The sequence below is a fragment of the Peromyscus eremicus genome, chromosome 4 (assembly GCF_949786415.1).
Source record: "Peromyscus eremicus chromosome 4, PerEre_H2_v1, whole genome shotgun sequence".
NCBI classification, from domain to species: Eukaryota; Metazoa; Chordata; class Mammalia; order Rodentia; family Cricetidae; genus Peromyscus; species Peromyscus eremicus.
In genome coordinates, this window is record NC_081419.1 from 55,554,034 (window position 1) to 55,575,470 (window position 21,437).

Consider the following 21,437-nt stretch of genomic DNA (forward strand, 5'->3'; position numbering starts at 1 on the left):
ACTTGGAACCCTTGTTTTTCTCTTGAGCTTTCTGTCACCACTGAATGACTCCCTGCTTCCTACCTTTTTTTGACTCCTCCCTGGAGCTTATCTAGCTGTGAAAAGGGTTTTAGTCTGGTGGCACATCCTTTGTGTTTCCCCATGTTTAGGTCTCTTTGTATAGAAGACCACCTCCACCCCATGTCTTTACACTGCATTCGTAGGTATAACCCATATTTCCAGCAGGAATATCAAGGTGATCTAGACAAAGCCTTGGTTCCCGGATTTTATCTGTGCTTCATTGTTGTCTCGATGTGGTTTTAAGAAAGATTACCACCTGGTAATGGGATGGGTAAGGCACTAGCTTGCTACTGCAAGTACTTGTTGAGATTTGCCTAGAGAAATGGTTTTCAAGCACTGCCATAAAACTAATTGTGGGCACACAGTAAGAACTGGCCACTGTCTAAGGTCTGGTGTTGGGTCCTGTATGCCCTGCCCCCAATAACCCAGCCAAGTCCTTTAACTTTGCCTAAGCTAACAACTGAGATCTTCGGTAAAACTGACAGAAGAAAAATGGCATAGAGGGATATTATTCTCTTCACTCTCTCTCTCTCTCTCTCTCTCTCTCTCTCTCTCTCTCTCTCTTTCTCTCTCTGTCTATCTCTGTCTCTCTGTCTGTCTGTCTCTGTCTCTCTGTGTGCATGCTTTTTAAATTTTTTTTTTTATTTTTTGAAATTAAAATCTAGCCAGGCGGTGGTGGCGCACGCCTTTAATCCCAGCACTCGGGAGGCAGAGCCAGGCGGATCTCTGTGAGTTCGAGGCCAGCCTGGGCTACCAAGTGAGTTCCAGGAAAGGCACAAAGCTACACAGAGAAACCCTGTCTTGAAAAACCAAAAAAAAAAAAAAAAAAAAAAAAAGAAATTAAAATCTAATTAGATCATTTTCCTCTTTTTTTTTCACCATATCCAGCCTGTCCCATGTACACTTCTGTTCCTCTTTCACAAATTCATGGCCTCTTTGTCTTTAATTATAATATATATTTAAATATAATATATATATATATTCCTATATAAATAAATTCAAGCTGCTCAGTCTGTATAACTTTACTTTTTTGTACATGATTTCAGGGCTGACCACCTGGTATTGGGTAACCAGTTGTGGGGTTCTTCTCTGGGAAAGACTATTCCTCCCACTCTCAGAATTCCTTAGCTGTCTATAGTTCTTTGTCTAGGCCTGAGGCCCCGTGAGAGAGGGATATCATCTTAATGTTAGAACTAGGTCTTGTTCCTCAACCAGGATTCATTGTGCATAGGAGCTAATGTGCTCTACATTGTTGCCAGAAGTTTCCACATTCTAACCCGAGGCAAATGAACACATTAAAAAACAATATCAGAGGAATCATTCTGTGCTATTATAGGAAGCCACAATTTATATTTTGCTTCTAGGAGCTGATTGCTTATGGCAGGCAGTGTCTATTTTAAGCCACATGGAGAAAGAAGCACACATTCTGGACATCAGAGATAACAAACACTGCATTTCTGATTTCATCGATTTAAAAAAAAAATGCCCAAGGAATGCATGAAGCAGGTGCATACAAAAGTTAATAAAACCTTAAGCCTACATGCTTTTTTTGTGATTTTTGGATTTCACATTTTGATTTATAAAGTTCCTAGATTAAATTTTTGTTCATTTCTGTCAGATGAGGTATAAAATAAGCCCAAGACCAGAATTCCTGCTGGGAGGGCTTTTTCCTTCACGAAATAATTCTCCTAGCCACAATGAATGATTATAATTTTATAATCCAAGAGAAAAAATATGCTAAAGGGAACATCCCATCATGTAGAAAAGAAATCCTGGAACAATTTGGTTAGTAATATAGTATTTACGATAATTTAAGAAAATGAAAGGGCTAATCTCCAGTATATATTGGCAAAAAGGTTTTATGCTGAGACTGCATTAGTTGTGGATGTCTGGTATGTGGTACTGAGATGCAGTCCAAGTGTAAGGAGGCTGACAGGAATGATTGATGGGAGAGTTTGCTTTGGTGTCCAGTGGGAAATAGTATCACTCATACAGGGGCTGAGCCAGCCTGAGTCTAACAGTCTTCCTGAGAGGTCACACACAAGTCTGGAAAGTAAGGTTTAAACAATTCAGGAGACAGAAGGAAATCCAGACACACAGCATTCATGAAAAGATGGAAAGTGTTGGGTAGGGCAGGATAGAATCTGTTCCAGAAGGAGAGAACCAATAGATCCCTCCTGACACAGTCTTCATCTGCCTCTGTTGGGGATCTGTGAACTTGATAGCTGAAAGTGGATAATGTAAGGCCACTCACCAAATTAGTGGCAGCCAATCGACAATTAAAACAGAAACATGCCTGTCCTTTTTATCTAGAGATATGCCAACCAAACCCCGATTCATTCCATGAAGTTCAAAGTTCAAAGCCTTGAACAAAAACAATATAAATCTAGATTTTAGACAGAGAATGTTCATGGTCCTTTTCCCACTTCTGGTTTCTGTGGTGATGCCAGGTGGGCTTTTATTGTAAGTTCTCAGTCAAGGTCTCGCTCTAATTTTGTTCCCTTTATAAAATAATTCCAAGAGGAGGTGTAACAGGAAAGAAAGATCAAGGGGAATTAAATGACTAGCCACCCAATTAAGTTAGATGCTCATCTTCTATCTCTTTCATTTAGTGAACAACTAAGTGTTTGTGAAGAAAAAAATCAGCTAAACTCTCTATTTGTCTCATAACTCTTTGTGTCAAAGTATTTAGGCAGTGGACATCCCTTGCCTCATTGTGGGATGAATTTATGCTTCCAGAGTGGCTATTTTCTCAAGAGGAGCAGACGGTAGAAGTTCATGCTATACCATCCATGTTGAAATAAAGTTTCTAATCATCTGTAGTATCATCTGCTTGATCCTGCCCTTTTTCTCCTGTGTCTCTGCTTGCATTTCCTGCCTGGCTCTATCCTGTCTTACCCCAGGCCAAAGCAGCTTCTTCATTAACCAATGGTAATAAAACATATTCACAGCATACAGAAAGACATCCCACAGCAACTGTGCTCTACTGATTCCATCTTGGAGTCCAGTAAAATCAACTCCGTGCCCAGCATCCCTGCCATTCATTCATGTCCTCTCTTTCAGTGAACAGCAGGCACAAATCCAGTTTTTGAGGAGTTATATAGTCTTACAGAAAGAAGACTCTTGAAGAAACCCATGAAGGGCAGGTGAAAACTTGACCATGAGATGGCTTTTCATGGAGGAAGAAGGGGAGATTCTATCTTCGTGATGTCATTTGTCCCCATAAGGCTAGAACACTGGAGCTGACCATTTGAAAACAGTATTAAGCATTAACCCCCACTTCAGTATGTACAAGGTCCATAACACTATCCGGAAAAACAATGACAGATCTTGCCACTCAGGAAATCACAGGCTACTGGGGTGAGGGCTTGGACATTTTTACCAGTGTGCGTAATAGAAAATATGATAAGTCAAACGTAACCAGATGAATGAACTTAGTGAGATAAATTAATTTTGCTCAGGACGGTTTTTCTGGCAGGTGATGGAAACAGACTCTGACTCTAGGTTAAAGAAAATATGCACTATCCATGTCTAGGCCAATGGGGAGGGAGAGGTTGAAATGTGTATGGGCAAACAACAGAATATTGTTATTAACAGGGTCTAGCTCCATGGCTCCTCTGGAATAGCAGTTAGAGAACAATTCCAAGTTTTGGGTTTAAGATCCAATGCTTTCCCTTATTTTGGTATTTCTGAGTTCAAGCTTTATCTTACATTCATTGTACAGTTGTTATTAAGTTGTAGCCACTTCTTATACTCAGTGACATCTTAAGTGAAGACACTTGGGTTCTGTCATCCACTTACCCAGTCTTGGCTCTGAGAATCCTCTCAGCTTCCCTGTTCACCCGGGAGAATTTAGGAACAATGAACAAGACAAACACATGTAAATCACTGATCAGTGCCCAGCACACAGTGGGGCCACAGTTCAAAGTGGTTTCTGTCATGTGTGTGTTCTTTTGGTTTCACAGACTGAGTGGATCTCATCACTTTACTTTCTGTCAAATTTTATCATCATACACAAAACATAACTATAATCCAGACCCAAGCCTGTATCTTCAAGGAAAGGGATTATATAGTAGGAGTCAGAGAGATGAGGCAGGTTAGAGGCGGGAGGGATGCCAAGTATTGAAGACTTTCTTTGGAAATGTGACCTCTGGGAGGAAAATGGATTCTCTGGCAGCATGCAGATGCCTCGTAAGGATGTGTCAATTTTCTATTCTGTTGAAGGATGAGCAAATTGTAGCTTCTCATCACTGAATTCAATAGTGACAATAACCCTGACAGCTATTGGATGACAATGGCAGCCATGAATGGAGAGACAACCTTCAGAAGGAAAACAATTATAATTAGACCGCGAGAAGGAAGCCAACGGAATGCAGAAAGGAGAGGGCTCAGACAATACTGCGGGGTTTCCTAGCAACTGGCTAACACTCCTTTTTGTTAGGAAATGGCGAATCGGAATAGTGGGAAGAGGATTCAACACTGAGCTCAGGAGGACTGAGATGCATGATAATTACCAGAGAGGTTATAATTACATTCGCAGCATCAGCCGTATATAATGGTGTTTTGTGTCACACACTTCGGGGATTAGTTACATAAATGTGCCAGTGTGCTATGATTTTATTGAGTCAATCGGACTGAGGATTAACCCCAATATAAAGAATTCAGATGGTGTGGATAAAGAAATCTTAGGTACCGCCTCCAACCGGAAAGTGCAGGACAAAGAATTAAACTCAAGGAGACAGTCTATGTAAACCAGATGTGAGTGGGCTAAATACATGACTTTCCTGAATATTATTTACGTTTCAGGAGGGGACTCCTGGACATGAATTCTAAGTAGGAAGGTACAGGGGTAGGGATTTCAACAACACCTGCAAGGCAGATTTTTTTTTTTTTTAAGTAGAGAATAATTGTAACAGCTGAGGCGGGTTTACAGCATAATCTATTCTTCTGCCCAAGGTCAACATTCCCAGATGAAAAGCTGCCCTCCTTCAGAAAAGCCAGGCTGCTACAACAGCCACCAAATAGCATATGCTGTCAGTCTGCACCAGCGTGCTGGAAATTATTCAAATCAATCAATTAAAAACAAACCCACATAAATAATGCATTTTCCACCCGACTTTTCTCCTGTTTTCCGGTCTCCGTTCATAATCAAGGCGGCGGTTAACACTCTTTAAAATGCAAATATCCATGTTTTTAGTCTTTAAAGGCTTTGCTAATTTGACAATAAGAAAGTTCTACCAGGTGTAGTTCAGGAGAGCGTTAGGCGGGAATCCTCAGGCTGGGAAGTCTCAGCACAAGTCAAAAGGAAATCAAAAGGAAAAGGACCTCCAGGCTTCCTAGACTAGCCCTCCAGGCTCTTTGAAACTGCCATAGGAACACTGAGCCATGTCTTCCTGACCCTCCTCCAGGCTGACCTGGAAGGAAGAGACAATCTCTCAGGCAATTTGTGGGGCCAAACCCAAGGCCTCCTGCTACCTAAAAAACTCTCAACATTTTCTTCGCCAGGTTCTCACCACGTTCAACACATTCAACAGGATCCCTCCATTCGTATCCAGAAGGGCGCCTGCCACACACCCCCTTCAGTTAGCAGGATAAACATCTACCCTGTTCTAAGCAGATGTCCCAGCACACGGAGTCTGCACATCTGGGAAACATTGCTGGCTAACACATCGTTCCAACTGTGAGCTGCTGGCAGGAGTTCCTGCTACTCAGGCTTTTGGTATTTATTGGGAGAGCCCTGCAGAAACAGTGCAAGGATGCCCAGAGAGAGGCCTGGAAAATCCTTTGGAGCTTCACAGCTGGGTTCCCCGCTGCAAGGCTGGCATCATATTTGGGCGGTGAGCCTTAGATTCTGATGGAGATGGAAAGGCTAAGGCCCAGATCCTGTTACTGAAAGACTTCCAGGTTCTTCCAGCATCCAGCTTCTGTGCTGATGAGAATTCATGAGTCCGTCATGTCTCCAAAACTTTCAAAAGTGTGGTCAAATCAATAATGCTCAGTCCTGAGTATGATGAGTCTCATTTAAAGCTACTGTCATTAGGCCTGGGCAGATGGTATCTAAATCTTGGACTAGGCAAAGGCTACATCATGACCTTATCTCTAAGCAACAACACAATACTATTGATATAGATTAAATGGGTCTGTCTAACTAACTCTTAGCTTGGAGAAAATGTTATTTCATTATATAACAGTTTCTGGAGCAGTTGAGCAACTTTTTTTTTATAGACTTTAAACTGTTCCTGATGTCTAAATTCTGAGATGTAGCTAGGTTTTACAAAGGTCTCTAATGTTGTCTTCCAACATTCTCACTACTTCCTCACAGTCCTTCCCCCCACTTCCATACCCAGCCCCAGTGAACCCAGACCAGGCACCACAGTCCAGTCCGCTCAGGCTAGTAGTAGCCATCATTGGGACTGTCCTTGGACACTGGCCGGGAGGGGGTCCACTTCTCCCCTTTGGATGTGAGTTTGAAGCAGGCGGCCTTAGCAAGCTACAGCCATCTTGTGATGCCATCCTGGTGTCTCATGGGAAATAGACCCGAAGAACTGCTTCTTACGAGTGGATGGCTTGAGAGACTCTCCTTACTCTCTCACCCAGAATCTTCCATTTTGAGCTCCAGGTCCCCAGCTTTTGTTAATGCAGTGTGGGCTGCTCTTTGGTGCTGTGGGATGTTCTGTATGGCAAATGTGTTGCTGATTGGTCAATAAATAAAAACTGATTGGCCATTGGCTAGGCAGGAAGTATAGGCGGGACAAGGAGGAGAATAAAGCTGGGAAGTGAAAGGCTGAGTCAGAGAGACACTGCCAGCCACCACGATGACAAACAGCATGTGAAGATGCCGGTAAGCCACGAGCCATGTGGCAAGGTATAGATTTATAGAAATGGATTAATTTAAGCTGTAAGAACAGTTAGCAAGAAGCCTGCCACGGCCATACAGTTTGTAACCAATATAAGTCTCTGTGTTTACTTGGTCGGGTCTGAGCGGCTGTGGGACTGGCAGGTGACAGAGATTTGTCCTGACTGTGGGCCAGGCAGGAAAACTCTAGCTACACTTTGGTATTTGTACCCACAAGCATTTCAGTGCAAACTGAGTGTCCACAGATTCTCCTAGTTCAGAGGACCTTTTCACTAAAGCCACCATTTCGTCCCTCAGTCCAGGAGACCGTGGCAAGCACAGCCTGTATCTAAGCGCTCTGGGAATCCCCAAGCAGGGACTCTGGTGTCACCTTCTCTTTCCTTTCAGATCTGAGTCATCTCTTTCTTCCTCTGTTTAACTCCAAGACGACAGCACAGTCATTTCTGGAACAACTACATAAAACTCCAACCAAGAATCTCCGAATAAATGACACCGTTCTCCACACACAGAGAACAGAGCCTTACATGGAAAGAGCTTGGCCACTCGACCATCTTAACACTCCCCTCCCATTGCCCCAGTCTCCAAACACCAACCCAGCCTGGGACCTTTTCCTGCCTAACCATAACTCCATTAAAATATTCTCCCAACGAAATGGGCGTTTTTTTTTTAAATCTGAAAAAATTGTGAACATCTCCATGATTATAGAAGTCACTTCAGTCTCCTGTGCATCATTACATATATAAATACTAAGCCAAAAACATGAGATTGTAAACTTTGTCTAATGCTTTGTACACTTTAACTAATAATAAACAGAGTTGGGGGAAATTAACAGAGTGTGAACTCAATGTGTGGGCTAACATTTACAGCACACAGTGAATTGACTACTTAGGAGTTTAATAAATATTGCCTGACAGTCAAATAGTAAGGTAGCAAAACACATTTCTTATTTTATTGAAGTCCTTTTGTGTGTATATTTAGCAGATATAATTCTTCTCCTACTCTCTATTATTTTTTCATTAAGGAAGACTTTGGTTAAATCTCCCTAACTCATCAAAAATGCCTTTATCTGATTTATTTTCGTACTTCATCAGCGAAGGTTTAGATAAGTAAGCATCATTGGGAAGGGCATTTGTGTCTGGAGAGTGGTATTATGATCAATATTATGCTTTAATTAAGTTACATTGACATTCATAATAGGTCTCAATCTGGCTAATAAGAAGGAATATTTTCTTGGATAAAGAGCAATGCAAATTACAGACAGTGATCAACCACCAGTGCTTAGTCTCAGCTCTTCAGCCGAAATGGGTCGTATTCTATGGGGAAATTACAGAACTCATTATGAAGAATGACGGTGCTTTGAGAAAAAGCAGATTTACAACCGAAGGTAATTATAACAGTTGCTGCTAGGTCTAAAAATTTTAATATCTGAGACTTTTCATGGGTGGGCTTGATTTCTACACTGTACCATTCTCTTCAAGAGTCACCATGAGTGAGCATCCAAAGGTAACTTATGGTGGGACATGAGGCACATAGGGATAGACTGAGCCCGTTTCTACACACAGTGAAGATCATTTAAATAGGCATGTGTCTGAGCATCAGAGAAACCTCTAGCCAACCAGCCCCATTATGAAAGGCAGCTTCCTTTCCTAGCAGCATTTAGTTTACTCTAGGTAGTCCACACAAGAGATGTCATAGTGTGTCCCAAGGCCTCTGGGCTCACACATCCAGGTGCCTATACCTTGGGCTGCCACTGACTCATGGGCCATGTATTTTCTTATGTCCTGTACTACCTCCACCAGCTCCCTACAGGCATTCTAATTCTCCTGGCTTCTCAAATGCACCAAACTCCATCTTGCCGTGGGGTTTTTCTTAGCTATTCTCTAATTAGAAGCTTGAAGGAAATGTCATCCCCTCTTAGCTTGCCCAAGAGTCTGCCTAACAGCTGGCTCTAAGCTGTCCACTTTCCTCACTCACAACTGCTTTATCTTCTCTCTTTTTCTGGAACTTTGAAATAATCTTTGTTTGGCTGTTCTTTGTCTGTGTCCTCATTCATATTTTTAGAAATCCCTTCTTTCTAGAGCAGTGGTTCTCAGTCTGTGGGCCATGATCCCTTTGGAAGTCAAAGACCCTTTCCCAGGGGTCACCATTGGGAAACACGGATATTTACATTATGATTTATAACAGTAGCCAAATTACAGCTATGAAGTAGCAACAAGAATAATTTTATGGTTGGGGGTCAGGACAACCTAAGGAAGTGTATTACAAGGTCTCAGCATTAGGAAGGTTGAGACCACAGCTCTAGCACATGGCCTTGTTTATCTTTCTATAGCCCTTGCTTCTAGAAGGTGCTCACAAATATGTGCTCGAATGAGAAGGAAAAAAAAAATCAGGAAAGGTGCATGTTTGAGAAGAGGAAGGAGTGTCTTGGTCTACAATTGAGTGACAAGGAAATCTTGGTTTCACACTGTCAGTTGCCCTGTGAAGTTTCAAGGGTGGGACCCTGGAGATCCACCCCAGCACGGAGAGTCCTCTCTCCCCTCACTCTTTCAGGCACCAGAACTCAGAGGGAAACCACTCAACTGTAAATCCAATTGAAGTGAATGGGGGAGAACCAAAGCCCACAGAGCAGGGGGACTTTGTATTTTATACACTTTGGAGAAGTCTACTCATTTTCCAATTTCCGGTCCTTGTACCTATTAAATGGGAAAATTATTGGAGAATTCTTTGGGGTGTCAATGCCACATCTCAAAGTATAAGAGTCATTTTTAATATTTGGTTGAAAGAGCTTATTGATGTTTTAGGCCAGGAACACCGCTATGCTTTGCCTCTTTTGCTTCGAATATGAGTGTGTGTGTGTGTGTGTGTGTGTGTGTGTGTGTGTGTGTGTGAGTCTTTTGTGTCTTGAAGTCAATAAAATGGTTAGGATGTGAAATCCTTCTTACTCACACTAGTGAGCTGTTTCTCCATTGTGTACACACACCAATACGTGGAGACAGACCCCAGGAAGCTCACTGAATAAATACAGCAGGGACGATCTCACCTGTGGATGTGTGAGTCACCAAAGTGAAGGACAGCAGAAACAAAGACTCAGAAAAACGGCTTCCCTGCATCCAAAAGACTCACGTATGAAGCCATTTATTGTACATCTCTTTCTCAAAACCACTTTCTGAGTGTTTTTTGGAAACCCCGTTTATTGAGCAAGTGATGCTGCCAGATGTGATGCTTCAAATTCAAGCAGTGTGGCTGTAGAACCCACAGGCAAATACACTTCTCCAAATGCACAGACATGTCAGCCCTTATTCCCGAAGAGGGGAGAGCTCAGCTGTCATCCTGAAGCTTAGTCCAACTCAGTGCTTCCAAACTGGAAAGCACACCCGAGTGACCTAGGTACTCTTGTTGGAAAGCAGATTTCAACTCACTAGGTTTCTGTGGCATCCCTAGAGTCGGCTTCTCTAACAGTCACCCTAGTGTTGATACTGCCCTCTGCTGAGCGCTCTTGGAGGAACAAAGGCCTAAGCCCGGTCGATGTTTCAGTTTTAAAGTTGCTGACACAGTGCCCTCTGGTGGCTGCTAGAATAATTGCCCTCTGTGCTAGCCGCCCTGGATTCTCAAACATCCGCAACTGCTCTCTAGTTATCCCAGGTAAATGCTCTTCAAAACTATTGTCTTCGTACCTCTCTCGCATTGTCGCTATATGCACGTACTGATACATAACATTCTCACATCGTTGCCATATGCATGTCCTGGTACATATTACTATCACAATTCTCAGCATATCCAGGCAAACTCTGGTCTCCAAATCGATCCTATTAATTAGCCAACTTTCTTTTCCTTCAATAGACTTGTTTTTAAAGGGAATTTAAATTTAAATGGGAAGACCGATCTTGCTTATCAAAGATACAAGGCAACTGTAAAATTAAATAAAAGGAAAACACACCAGTGCGCGGAAGTTCAGACAAGCTGCCCTTCGAAGCTCCCAACCTAAGACTCGCTCAGTCATTGTTACAGAGAGATTAGCTGGTGTTAGGGAGTGTTAACTGACTAACCGGCAGCGGTGGTCAACTGGCTTTTGCTTGGATGGTATCGGGAAGATGGGAGAGCGCCCAGCACAGATCAGTTCCTGTCTACTTCAGTGTTACTCAATGCAGTGGGCACCGGGGCTTAAGCGATCTCTCCAGGGCCCTGCTGCAGGTGATAATGTTAGGCGCGTTGAGTCTCCTCTGCCTATGCCATCTGTACCTCAGAAGCTATTTTAGGCCAATTAGTGCAGAAATAGGATGGTTCCAGATGACCTGTGAACCTTCAGCATTGTGAACTCTGAAACTGGGCAGCCCTGGCTTATTTCTGGGCAAATTCATTGCCAGTTTTCCAGATGCTTCTAGAATTCCCATCTCTAATAAGCTTAACCTTACTCGTCGAGTCAGGCATAGTCAATGAACCAGAAGGTACAAAGGTCTGAGATGGGAGTGGATTGTTTCTGCTGCCCTTTAAATGCTTAATAAAGTCAACTCTGAAATTCCAACTTCCAGTGAATGACTCGGGTTGGGCAGGCTGAAGCCAGTGTGGGCCCGTGAGTGACAAAGCAATCCTGGATAGTGGTGTGGGAAACAACCACGCAGAGGCAGCCTCCCCCTCCCAGAGATATACGTAATGTGTGCTGGGGCTGTTCACTGGGGCCACCTTAGTCCTCCTTTACGTGGGAGAGATGGAAGGGAACGTGACCAAGGACAAAGCAGGACCCACAGGAGCCAGAGCCAAGAGAAGGAATCCAGGTTCTCAACACTGCTGTCCTCCGATGAGTCAAGCATTCCTGAGTTGTCCCCATCGTGAGCAAATGGAGTTCTTCCCTCTTATCCCAGTGCAAATCTGGCTTACAGAACTTGGAATCCGTTGCATGCTAGCTGACATAAAACAGGTATGAACTGTAGGATTTTTTAATCTGACTAGAGAACCATAACACACACAGAAGGGTCAAATATCAACTGGATGTGCCCATTCAGATAATAATACCGCAATCCCATTACATGGGAGGCTGAGACAGGGAACCGAGAGTGAGAGGCTAGCCTGGGTTACATGGTGAAACTTGTTTCTGAAGGAACACATGAATAAATAATTAAATATGAGTGCACTTCAATACATGTCAGAAACAGTAAAGCCATGATTTGATACCCAGTGAGAGCCTACTACGAGGCAGGCATCATCCTTGTTTTCTTATCTTATGAATGTTCTAACACAGTAAGTTGGCATTGTTGTCTAAGGTAAATTAGAGTTAAGGAATTTTTTTTCTTTTATTTTTATTTTATATTATGGGTGTTTTGCGTGCATATATGGCTGTGCACCATGTGCATGCAGTACCCAGGGTGGCCAGAAGAGGGAGCGAGATACCCTCAGAACTGGAGTTAGAGATAACTGGGAGCCACCATGTGGGTCGGGTGCTGGGAATCAAACCTGGATCCTCTGGAGGAGCAGCCAGTGCCCTTACCTGCTGAGCCATCTCTCTAGCACCAGAGGAAAGGAAATTTAAGGCTCAGGTATTTTTGTGCCTGCTCAGTTTTACAGTTAGTGAATGGTGGTGATTACAACTCTAGATTGTATGTATGAGTTTTCCACAGTAGCTGAGAACAAGAAAGTCACTGGAGATATTGGCCTGCTGAACAGTATGTTATTTTCTTCCTTCTATTCATTCTTCTCCCTCTCATCCTCCTCCCATTTCCCTTCTTTTTTTTCTTATTCTTTTTCCTAGGTAGGATTTTGCTGTGTAGCCTAAGCTGGCCATGAACTAGTACGTACCCATAATTATCAGGCATTACAGGCGTTGGCTACTGTGTCAGACTGTGAAAAATGTTATGAGTGGCTTTGCATTCTAATGGACGAAGCCTCTGTTCTTACTATAGTAGCACAATCTTAGAGAAATTATCTAATTTCCCTGACACTCACTTTTCTTATTTGAAATATGGGATAATTGTGTCCTTTTTCTATGGGTCTCAGCAGAGTATTTAAGATGATACATTCATAATCAGTATTATATTATTATTTGAATTGCAGCTAGCATGACCACTGGAGGTTCAAGCTGAATGTGAGGGGGGCTTTTCTAATGCCATACTCATGCTTCATTTTATAGGAAGCCTCTTTGTGTCTGGGTATGACCAATACCTACTTTCCCAACCATTTTTATATTTAATTATTGCTCGTTCACCAGAAGCTGCCGCCATCATACATTTTAAAGTGTTTGTATTATCAGGGTTTTCCAGCATATACTGCTGTGTTTCATTTTTTTTAACTTTAAAAAGTTGGCTTTTCATTCAATGACCTTTGAGAAACATAAAATGTAAAGTTCATATCCATCCAGACTTCAGTTTGAGCAGCAAATATTTAAAGATCAATCGTTGAAGCAAGGCTTCCAGACGTGCAGAACTTCACTCCTATTGTCTCTCTTGTTCCTATTAAGGCATCAAAATCATCTTAGGAGCCATCTTCCTGCCTCTAACTAAAGGGGCTTTCCTTGCCTTCCACTCTGACACACGAAACTTGACCACTCCCCAGTGAATGGACTCTGTACCTTTCACCCTGCATGGACTTCTTGGCTGCTTTCTGAGCCTTCTGAATTTGCTCCCGTTTGCAAGCATCCTTCCAAGTCCTGAGTTAATGAGTCTGTTTCCTCACTTGGTTAGTGCTATGGTTCACAGACTTCTGCCCCCTTCTGAGACTCAACAGCTTAGATGTAAACTGTTCTGGAGGGAAAGTTAGCACAGAGCCCAGGGCTGTTTACAAGCAAGGAAGAGATCAAACCCTGCCTTCAGGGAAGGTCAAGACATCACAGCATAACATTGAATGAAAATAAAAAAGGCAACAGATGAGGGAAGACATCATAACATACTACTGAAAGAAAACAACAGATGATGGAGATCCTGGAGGACCAGGAGGAGGTAGAGGAAATGGCAGGGAGCTTCTGAAGTACACACATGGCAGGTTCTGAGAGGCCATATACAAATCCCATGAACGAAATGGCCTCAATCTCGTGGTCACCTGTTGGTGGTTGGCAGAAGCAATACTCCTTTTCTCTGATGTTTAGCCTGTCTTTGCCTTTCCACATTCAGGAGTCTATAAATGAAGGGTATGTAAAGATATAACACAGAACATAAACTTGAAAATGGCAAATAAACAGAACAAAGTCACTTTTGGTGATTTGAATAAGAATGGCCCCCAGAGGCTCCTCTACTTGAATGCTTAGTCACCAGGGAGTGGCCCTATTTGAGAAGAATTAGAAAGATTAGAAGGTGTGGCCTTGTTGGAGTAGGTAAGGCTTTGTCGGAGGAAACAAGTCACTGGGGGGTGGGCTTTGAGATGTCAGAAGTCTCAGTGTCTCTCTCTGCTTGTGGATCAGAGTGTAGCTCTCAGCTACTTCTCCAGCACTACCCCGGCCTGCTGCCATGCTCTCTGCCATTATTGTTTAGATGATGGACTAACCTCCGAAAGTGTAAGCAGGCCCTCAATTAAATGCTTTCTTTTATAAGAGTTGCCCTGGTCATGGTGTCTCTTCACAGCAATAGAGCAGTGCCCATCTTTCATCCTGATGGTCCCTCAGAGCTGTTGGTCTCTTCTGTTAGAGTCTCCCACATGACATCGCAGAACTGCATGAGTATCTCAGACTTAGATAGACCCTGACAGTGCTTCTCAAAACCGAGAACTGAGAAAACAGTCTTCCATTTGCTGTGTTTTCATCACGTCTGCTCCTTTTAAATCGCAGTGGGTTGTTCTAGAACAGAGAAGTAAAACACCTCTCCATATCCTATTTCTGTGAAGTTGTTAGGATTCTGCAGCCCCTCCACCTGCATGACCAGACATGCGCAGTTCAGTAGCTAAGTAAGGGGTCTTCCGTCTTCCATTATCAGTGTGCTGTGTGATAGGGAAAATGAGCACAGTGTGGTCATGCAAGCAGCTCATGGTGGTGTAGCTCTGTAAGTTCACCTGCACATGTGCACGGGAATCCTTAAAAAGCCAGACATAGACTCCTCCCCTGTCCTTCTGCTCTCCCCCCCCCCCCCCCCGCACCCCCCCCCCCCACTCTCTCTCTTTCTGCACATGCCTCTTCCCAGGCCTGGTTACTCTTTTCAGTCCCCCCCTTTTCCCAGGCCTGGTTACTCTTTTCAGTCCCCCCCTTTCCTCCTAATAAAGCTCTGATACTGGGTTTTGTTGTGTCTCATGACATTTCTCAAAAGGTAACCAGCGCTGCTTAGCATTTTTTTTAAATAACAGAAGTTCCCACCAATTCATCCCTCCTCTTCCTTCCTTCTTGCCTGCCTGCGTGCATGCATTATTTCCTTCCTTCTTGCTTTCTTTCTTTCCTTTATTCCTAATTCTTAAAACAATCTCTCATCTTTTTTGTTCTATAACTCTTTGAAGGAGCATATAAAAATATTGCAAAGGATTAGTCCCGGGGAAAACCCAGGGACCAACATACCACATGCACACCTGGAGCCTTGTGATAGAGATGCTGTCTAGCTGCCCATAGCTTAACAGAAGCAAAGACAGGGGACTATATTTTGTATTTGCTACATAACTTGTAAGATGGCAGTGTAAATTACAGTGTACATAGAGGTTTTTGTTTTTTCTTTGGCTTATTTATATTTAGAAGAATAATGGTGGGTTTTGACCAGGAGAAATTTCCTCTTACGATGAAGTCAAGTAGTGAAAACACAGCATCATCTAAACATACAGCACAACAGTGGTTTTTCTAGGGATGTTACATTGGCTTCTCAATGCACACTGGTGGTTATGTGGGCAAATGCATGCCATTAAAAGCTATTCTATAAGGAGCTCAATAGTGTTTGTGGAACAGAGCTTAATTATTTGAGTGTAAAAAAAAATAAATGCAGAAATAACAACTGAAAGAACCAAGCAGATGCCATAACAGGCTGCTCAGTCTTCTCTCAGAGATCAGGCCTCAATTTCAGTTTCCTGAGACTTGAGCAAGCAGTTTCTGGGAAGGCCATGAACAAAAGACATAGTCCTTGCAGTAGCTCCCGTTCTGCACATTCTCTGACTGCTCAAGGTTCAGCCACTTGTTTATTGTCTGGGATCCCTCCCCAGCTTAGAGCTATGTGCATGAGTCAAGGACAGAGCCTGGGCCACTGAGTCAGACCCCACAGTCAGTACATGCTAGGCCAGCCAGACTCCGTGGCAGCTCAAGGACAAAACCTGGGACTTATCCAGGCCTGCCCAAAAGTGGGAACTGTAACCCCCAACTAACCCTAGCCAATTAAAAATTACTAACATGATTGCCATTCGCATAAACCAATCCTGAGTCTGTTCCTATGTAGTCTGTAGACCCCTCAGGCCCCCCTTGCTTTAAAAAACCTGCCCCATTGCTACTCGGGGTCGCTCCTGCTCTGCTGCTGTGTCAGATGGATGGAGAGTCGAGATTTAACTCGTAAAAATACAAAGACTCTGCTTTTGCACTGGATTTGGGCTCTTGGTGGTCTTTGGGGGACTCTGGGTACAAAAACAACAAATCCACTCTAAATGGGTCAAAGACTATGAAAACTGAAGGTGTTAGGAGAAAATAGGGAGACACTTCAAGACCTAGTGCGGGCAATGCCTGTCTAGACAGCATTCCAACAGTTCAGTACACACTAGCGATAACTAATGAGTGGGACTGTATGAAACGTACAAGTTTCTATACAGCAAAGGGGAAAAACGCAAGTTAAAGACAAAGCCTGCAGAGTGGCAGAAAACTTCTGTGAGCTGTTCACCCAACACGGGATTATTATGCAGGATGTACAAAGAACTCAAAACAAGTTCAACACTGGAAGAACAGTCATCAGTAAACAGACAAATGAACGGAACTGACACTTTGCAAATGAAGAAATGCAAATAACAACCAAACCTATTTTAAAACGTTCCTTCAGCTGGGCGGTGGTGGTGGTGGCGGCGGCGGCGGCGGCGGCGGCGGCGGCGGCGCACGCCTTTAATCTCAGCACTCTAGGAGGCAGAAACAGGTGGATCTCTGTGAGTTTGAGGCCAGCCTGGGCTACAGAGTGAGTTCCAGGATAGCCATCACGGTTACACAGAGAAATCATTGTCTCAAAGAATTAAAAATAAGATAATTAAAAAAAAGTTCCTTTAGCCACCTTGGAAATATGAACCAAACTCCACTGGCATTCCAGCTCACAGCAGTCAGAGTGGCCCTCACCAAGAGAGCAAAGGACCCTATGCTGGCAAGGATGTGCAGAAAAGAAGAGCCCTTATTGGCTGCTGGTGGGAATGTAAACTGGTCAGGTGCTATCACAACCAGTATGGAAGTCCCTTGTGGTGGTATTGTGTTCCCCAAAATATTGTGTACCTTAATAAACCTACCTGGAAGATCAGAGAGACAGAACAAGTCACAGCTAACCTCACCTGGCCAACTTCTCAGCTGGTCTTGTTTCCTCAGACTGGAAGCCTCTGTGTCCTCATATCTGAATGGCTCTCAGCTGAACTGAAATCCTGAAAGCTTAACCAGCCAAGTGCTTCTAGTTTCTGGTCCTCACGTCTTATAAACCTTTCTGCTTTCTACCACCACTCCCTGGGATTAAAGGCGTGAGTCACCATGCCTGGCTATTTCCAATGCAGCCTTGAACTCACAGAGATCCAGAGGGATTTTTGTCTCTGGAATGCTAGGATTAAAGGCGTGTGCTAACATTTTCTAGCCTAAGTATCTTGTGGCTTTTCTGTTCTCTGACCCCAGGTAGGTTTATTAAGGTACACAATATTTTGGGGAACACAATACCACCACAGTCCCTCAAAAGGCTAACATCTGAACTATGAGAGAATCAAAGTCAGTATACATTGGAAGTCTCCGCACACCCATGCTTATGACAACATGATTCACGGCAGGCAACTAACTCGTGAGATCTGAGTAGCCACCAAGAACTAAATGGATGGAGGGTGTCAACTTAATGCCAACCTATGCAGAGCTTGTCTGCTGGACCTGGGATCTGAGGACCTGGAAAAATGGGCTGACTACAGTCTAAGGCTTCACACCTTTATTTAAACTGAACCTTACCTCAGTCTCAGTGGACTTTTATACACAAATGTAACAAAGAAAGCAATGGTCCAAGGAAGGTTGCTTGAGTTCAGAAAACATGTAAATAAATATCAGTAAGCACATACTAAATATTAACAGAACAGAGCAGCCCTTCCCCAGAACTTTCTCAGGACAGACCAGTTTAAAAACAACTGCCTGGCACATACTATAGATTATATCTGAGAAAACATGAAAGGCAGAAGGTTGTATCCAGATTCAGGGTGCACTGACCAAACTGGGTTCTATAGCTATGATCTGACATCCAACAAGAATAAACATGTCTGATAAATTAAAACGTAGATGTTTGTCACAGGAGGCACAGAATCACATCTCGGAACAGCCCTGGGAATAAAATGTACTTGAGGTGAAAGGCCTTTTTTCCCTGGAACCTCTCTCACAGTTTCCCAAGGTATGCTTCACTGTGCGTCATTCGTTTGACAGACAGATACAGGTGTGGTGCGTCTACACACAGGTGTATTAGTCAGCCACAAAGTTGAACAAAATCATGCCATCTTCAAGAAAATGGATGACACTGTATGTCGCCGTCTTGAGTAAGGCAGACATAAAAAGTCAAGTCTTACATGTTTTCTCTCATGTCTGAAATCTGGGGGTGTGAGGAAGATTATGAATGAGGAAGGACAGCTCAGGAAGACTGTTAGGGACAATGGAGGGAATTTGGGGAAGGAGAGGAATAAAGAGGAAAATAATCAAGTAGATGCATGTATGGAAACCCACTATTTTGTCCACCACCACATGCTAATAGAAGAAAAATGATCTGGAGATGAAATATCAAGTCCCCAGGAAATAGACTCCATCTAGGAGTTCTCCAGGTCCCCTCCCGACACACACACACACACACACTCACACACATGTAGGGATAACGCCTGCGCTACCACCACCCGTTCACCATGTCCGAGCGAGGGGCTGTGGATTAAAAAATAAGGGACGAGAGACAGCGGGTCATTTGCCTCAGCTGAATGCCAAATGCCAAATGCCGTTTATTGAAAGAGGGAGGAAACCTTAAATACAGGCTTACAGCACAATGGCGGATCCCCAGAGGGCAGAAGTTTGCTACTGAATGTTCTACATTCTTGTATCTAAGCTGTTAACGCCCAATATGCAGGATACACAAACAAGGAACTTCCCTAAAGCATTCAGGAGGGTGGATACCGGCAGGGAATTAGCATAGGGAGGACATCTGGTCAAGGTTGGCAAGCAGGCAACAGCTTTACTCAATATGGGAGGAGACCAGGGCCCTACACACACACACACACATCAACCCACTGACATTTTAGTTGTTTGGGGCAGAGTTCAAGGTTGAGTTCTATAAGGTACAGCTGAGATGTGGATCATCCTTGATAAAGATGAAGGATACATCCGTCCGACATGGAGCCAGGGATGAAACTGATATTTTCTTAGGAAAACCAAGGAAACGAATGTTGACAAAGGCCAGGATGGAGACTGCTTCCTTCCTGGAAAGATGTGGACGGGACTGTCACAGAAGAGTCAAATCAAGCCCTTTCTCTTTCCTGCTAGAGCTGAGCAGTGGCCCCTCCTTGGGAACCTTCACGTTTTACTATGCCTTAAGGTTTTTGTTTCTTTTTTTTTAAGGCAATATAAGGTCATAAAAGTGAGAAATAGAATCATAAAGAAAAAAAATTAATGCTACTCTTTATCTAGTCCCTGAAGATGAGCAGGACTGAGATTCTGTTTTCTAATTTTGATTTAAAAAATTGTTTTTCGTTGTGCAAACAGCGCCCACATCCACTGTGTTACTAAACACCATGTTGTGAACATTTTCTTGCAAAATTATGTTAATGTTCATCCTTATCTACTTCATATTTATAGCCATCTATTATGTAATTATCTGTATATATTTATTTTTAAAATATTATTAATGTGCTATGCTTGACATTTTTCCCATGGGCAAATCATGATTTATTTAGTAATTCCACTGTGGGGAGGGCAGGGCTATAAGAGTTTTCACTATTTTAGAAGTCAAATGGAAGGGGCCTTTACAGCTTTGCTAAAGAAAATGTTGAGAACAACAGTGGACTTTTTTTATTATTATTATTAAATTTTTAAATTTATTTTACATACCAACTACAGTTTTCCCTCCCTCCTCTTCTCCCATTCCCTCCCTCTACCTCTCTTTTACCCCCTCCCCCCATCCACTTCTCCTCCAGCTCCATTCAGAAAGGGTAAGGCTCCCATGGGAGTCAACAAAGCATGGCATATCAAGTTGAGGCAGGACCAAGCTCCTCCTCCCTGAATCAAGGCTGGACAAGGCACTCCACCATTGGGAATAGGTTCCAAAAAGCCAGCTCATGCACCAGGGACAGGTCCTAGTCCCACTGCTAGGGGCCCCACAAACAGATCAAGCTACACACCTGTCACCCACATGCAGAGGGCCTAGAACGGTCCCATGCAGGCTCCCTGGCTGTGAGTCTAGAGTCTGTGAACTACCATGAGCTCAGGTCAGCTGTCTCTGTGGGTTTCCCTGTCATGATCTTGACCTCCTCTTGCTCATATAATCCCTCCTTCCTCTGTTCAACTGGACTCTAGGAGCTCAGCCCAGAGCTTGGCTGTGGATCTCTGCATCTGCTTCCATCAGTTATTGGATGAAGGTTCCATGATGACAATTATGATAGTCACCAATTTGACTACAGGAGAAGGCCAGTTCAGGTTCCCTCTCCACTATTGCTAGAAGTCTTAGCTCAGATCATCCTTGTGGATTCCAGGGAGTTTCCCTGGCACCAGGTTTCTCCCTAACTCCATAATGGCCCCATTTATCAGGGCATCTCTTTTATTACTCCCCCCTCTCCATCCTGCCTCCAGATCAATCATCCTGATTCTTCATGGTCCTGTACCCTCATCCCTTCCCCTTTATCCCCCTCCCCCACCTCCAGTTTACCCAGGAGATCTCATCTACTTCCCCTTCCCAGGGAGCTCCACCTGTCCCTCTTAGGGTCCTCCTTGCTACCTAGCTTCTCTGGGGCTGTGGATTGTAGTCTGGTTATCTTACTTCTAATATCCACTTATGAGTAAGTACATACCATGTTTGTCTTTCTAGGCCTGAGTTACCCCACTCAGGATGATTTTTTTCTAATTCCATCCACAGCAGCCTACAGAATAGGAAAAGATCTTCACCAACCCCACATCTGACAGAGGGTTGAACTCCAAAATATATAAAGAACTCAAGAAACTAAATATCAGAATACCAAATAATCCAATTAAAAAAATGGTGTACATATTTAAACAGAGAATTCTCAACAGAAGAATCTCAAATGGCCGTGATAGAATTTTTAAAGAATTGTTCAACATCCTTAGCTATCAGGGAAATGAAAATCAAAATGACTCTGAGATATCATCTTCCACCTGCCAGAATGGCTAAGATCAAAAATACTAATGACGACCTATATTGGAGAGGATGTAGAGTAAGGGGAACACTTCTCC

At 43.3% G+C, this 21,437-nt stretch overlaps 2 long non-coding RNA genes across 2 annotated transcripts in view; one reads left to right on the plus strand and one right to left on the minus strand.

Annotated features, from left to right (window-relative positions):
* LOC131909279 (uncharacterized) overlaps positions 1 to 21,437 on the minus strand; it is a 38,219-nt gene that overhangs the window by 6,244 nt on the left and 10,538 nt on the right. The window contains exon 2 of the long non-coding RNA XR_009378817.1: positions 14,384 to 14,672. This is a non-coding gene — a long non-coding RNA (uncharacterized LOC131909279). The remainder of the gene's footprint in view (positions 1 to 14,383; positions 14,673 to 21,437) is intronic.
* LOC131909278 (uncharacterized) lies at positions 4,481 to 7,568 on the plus strand. Its single transcript, XR_009378816.1, has 3 exons — positions 4,481 to 4,818; positions 5,566 to 5,740; positions 7,304 to 7,568. It is a non-coding gene; the product is annotated as an uncharacterized LOC131909278 (long non-coding RNA).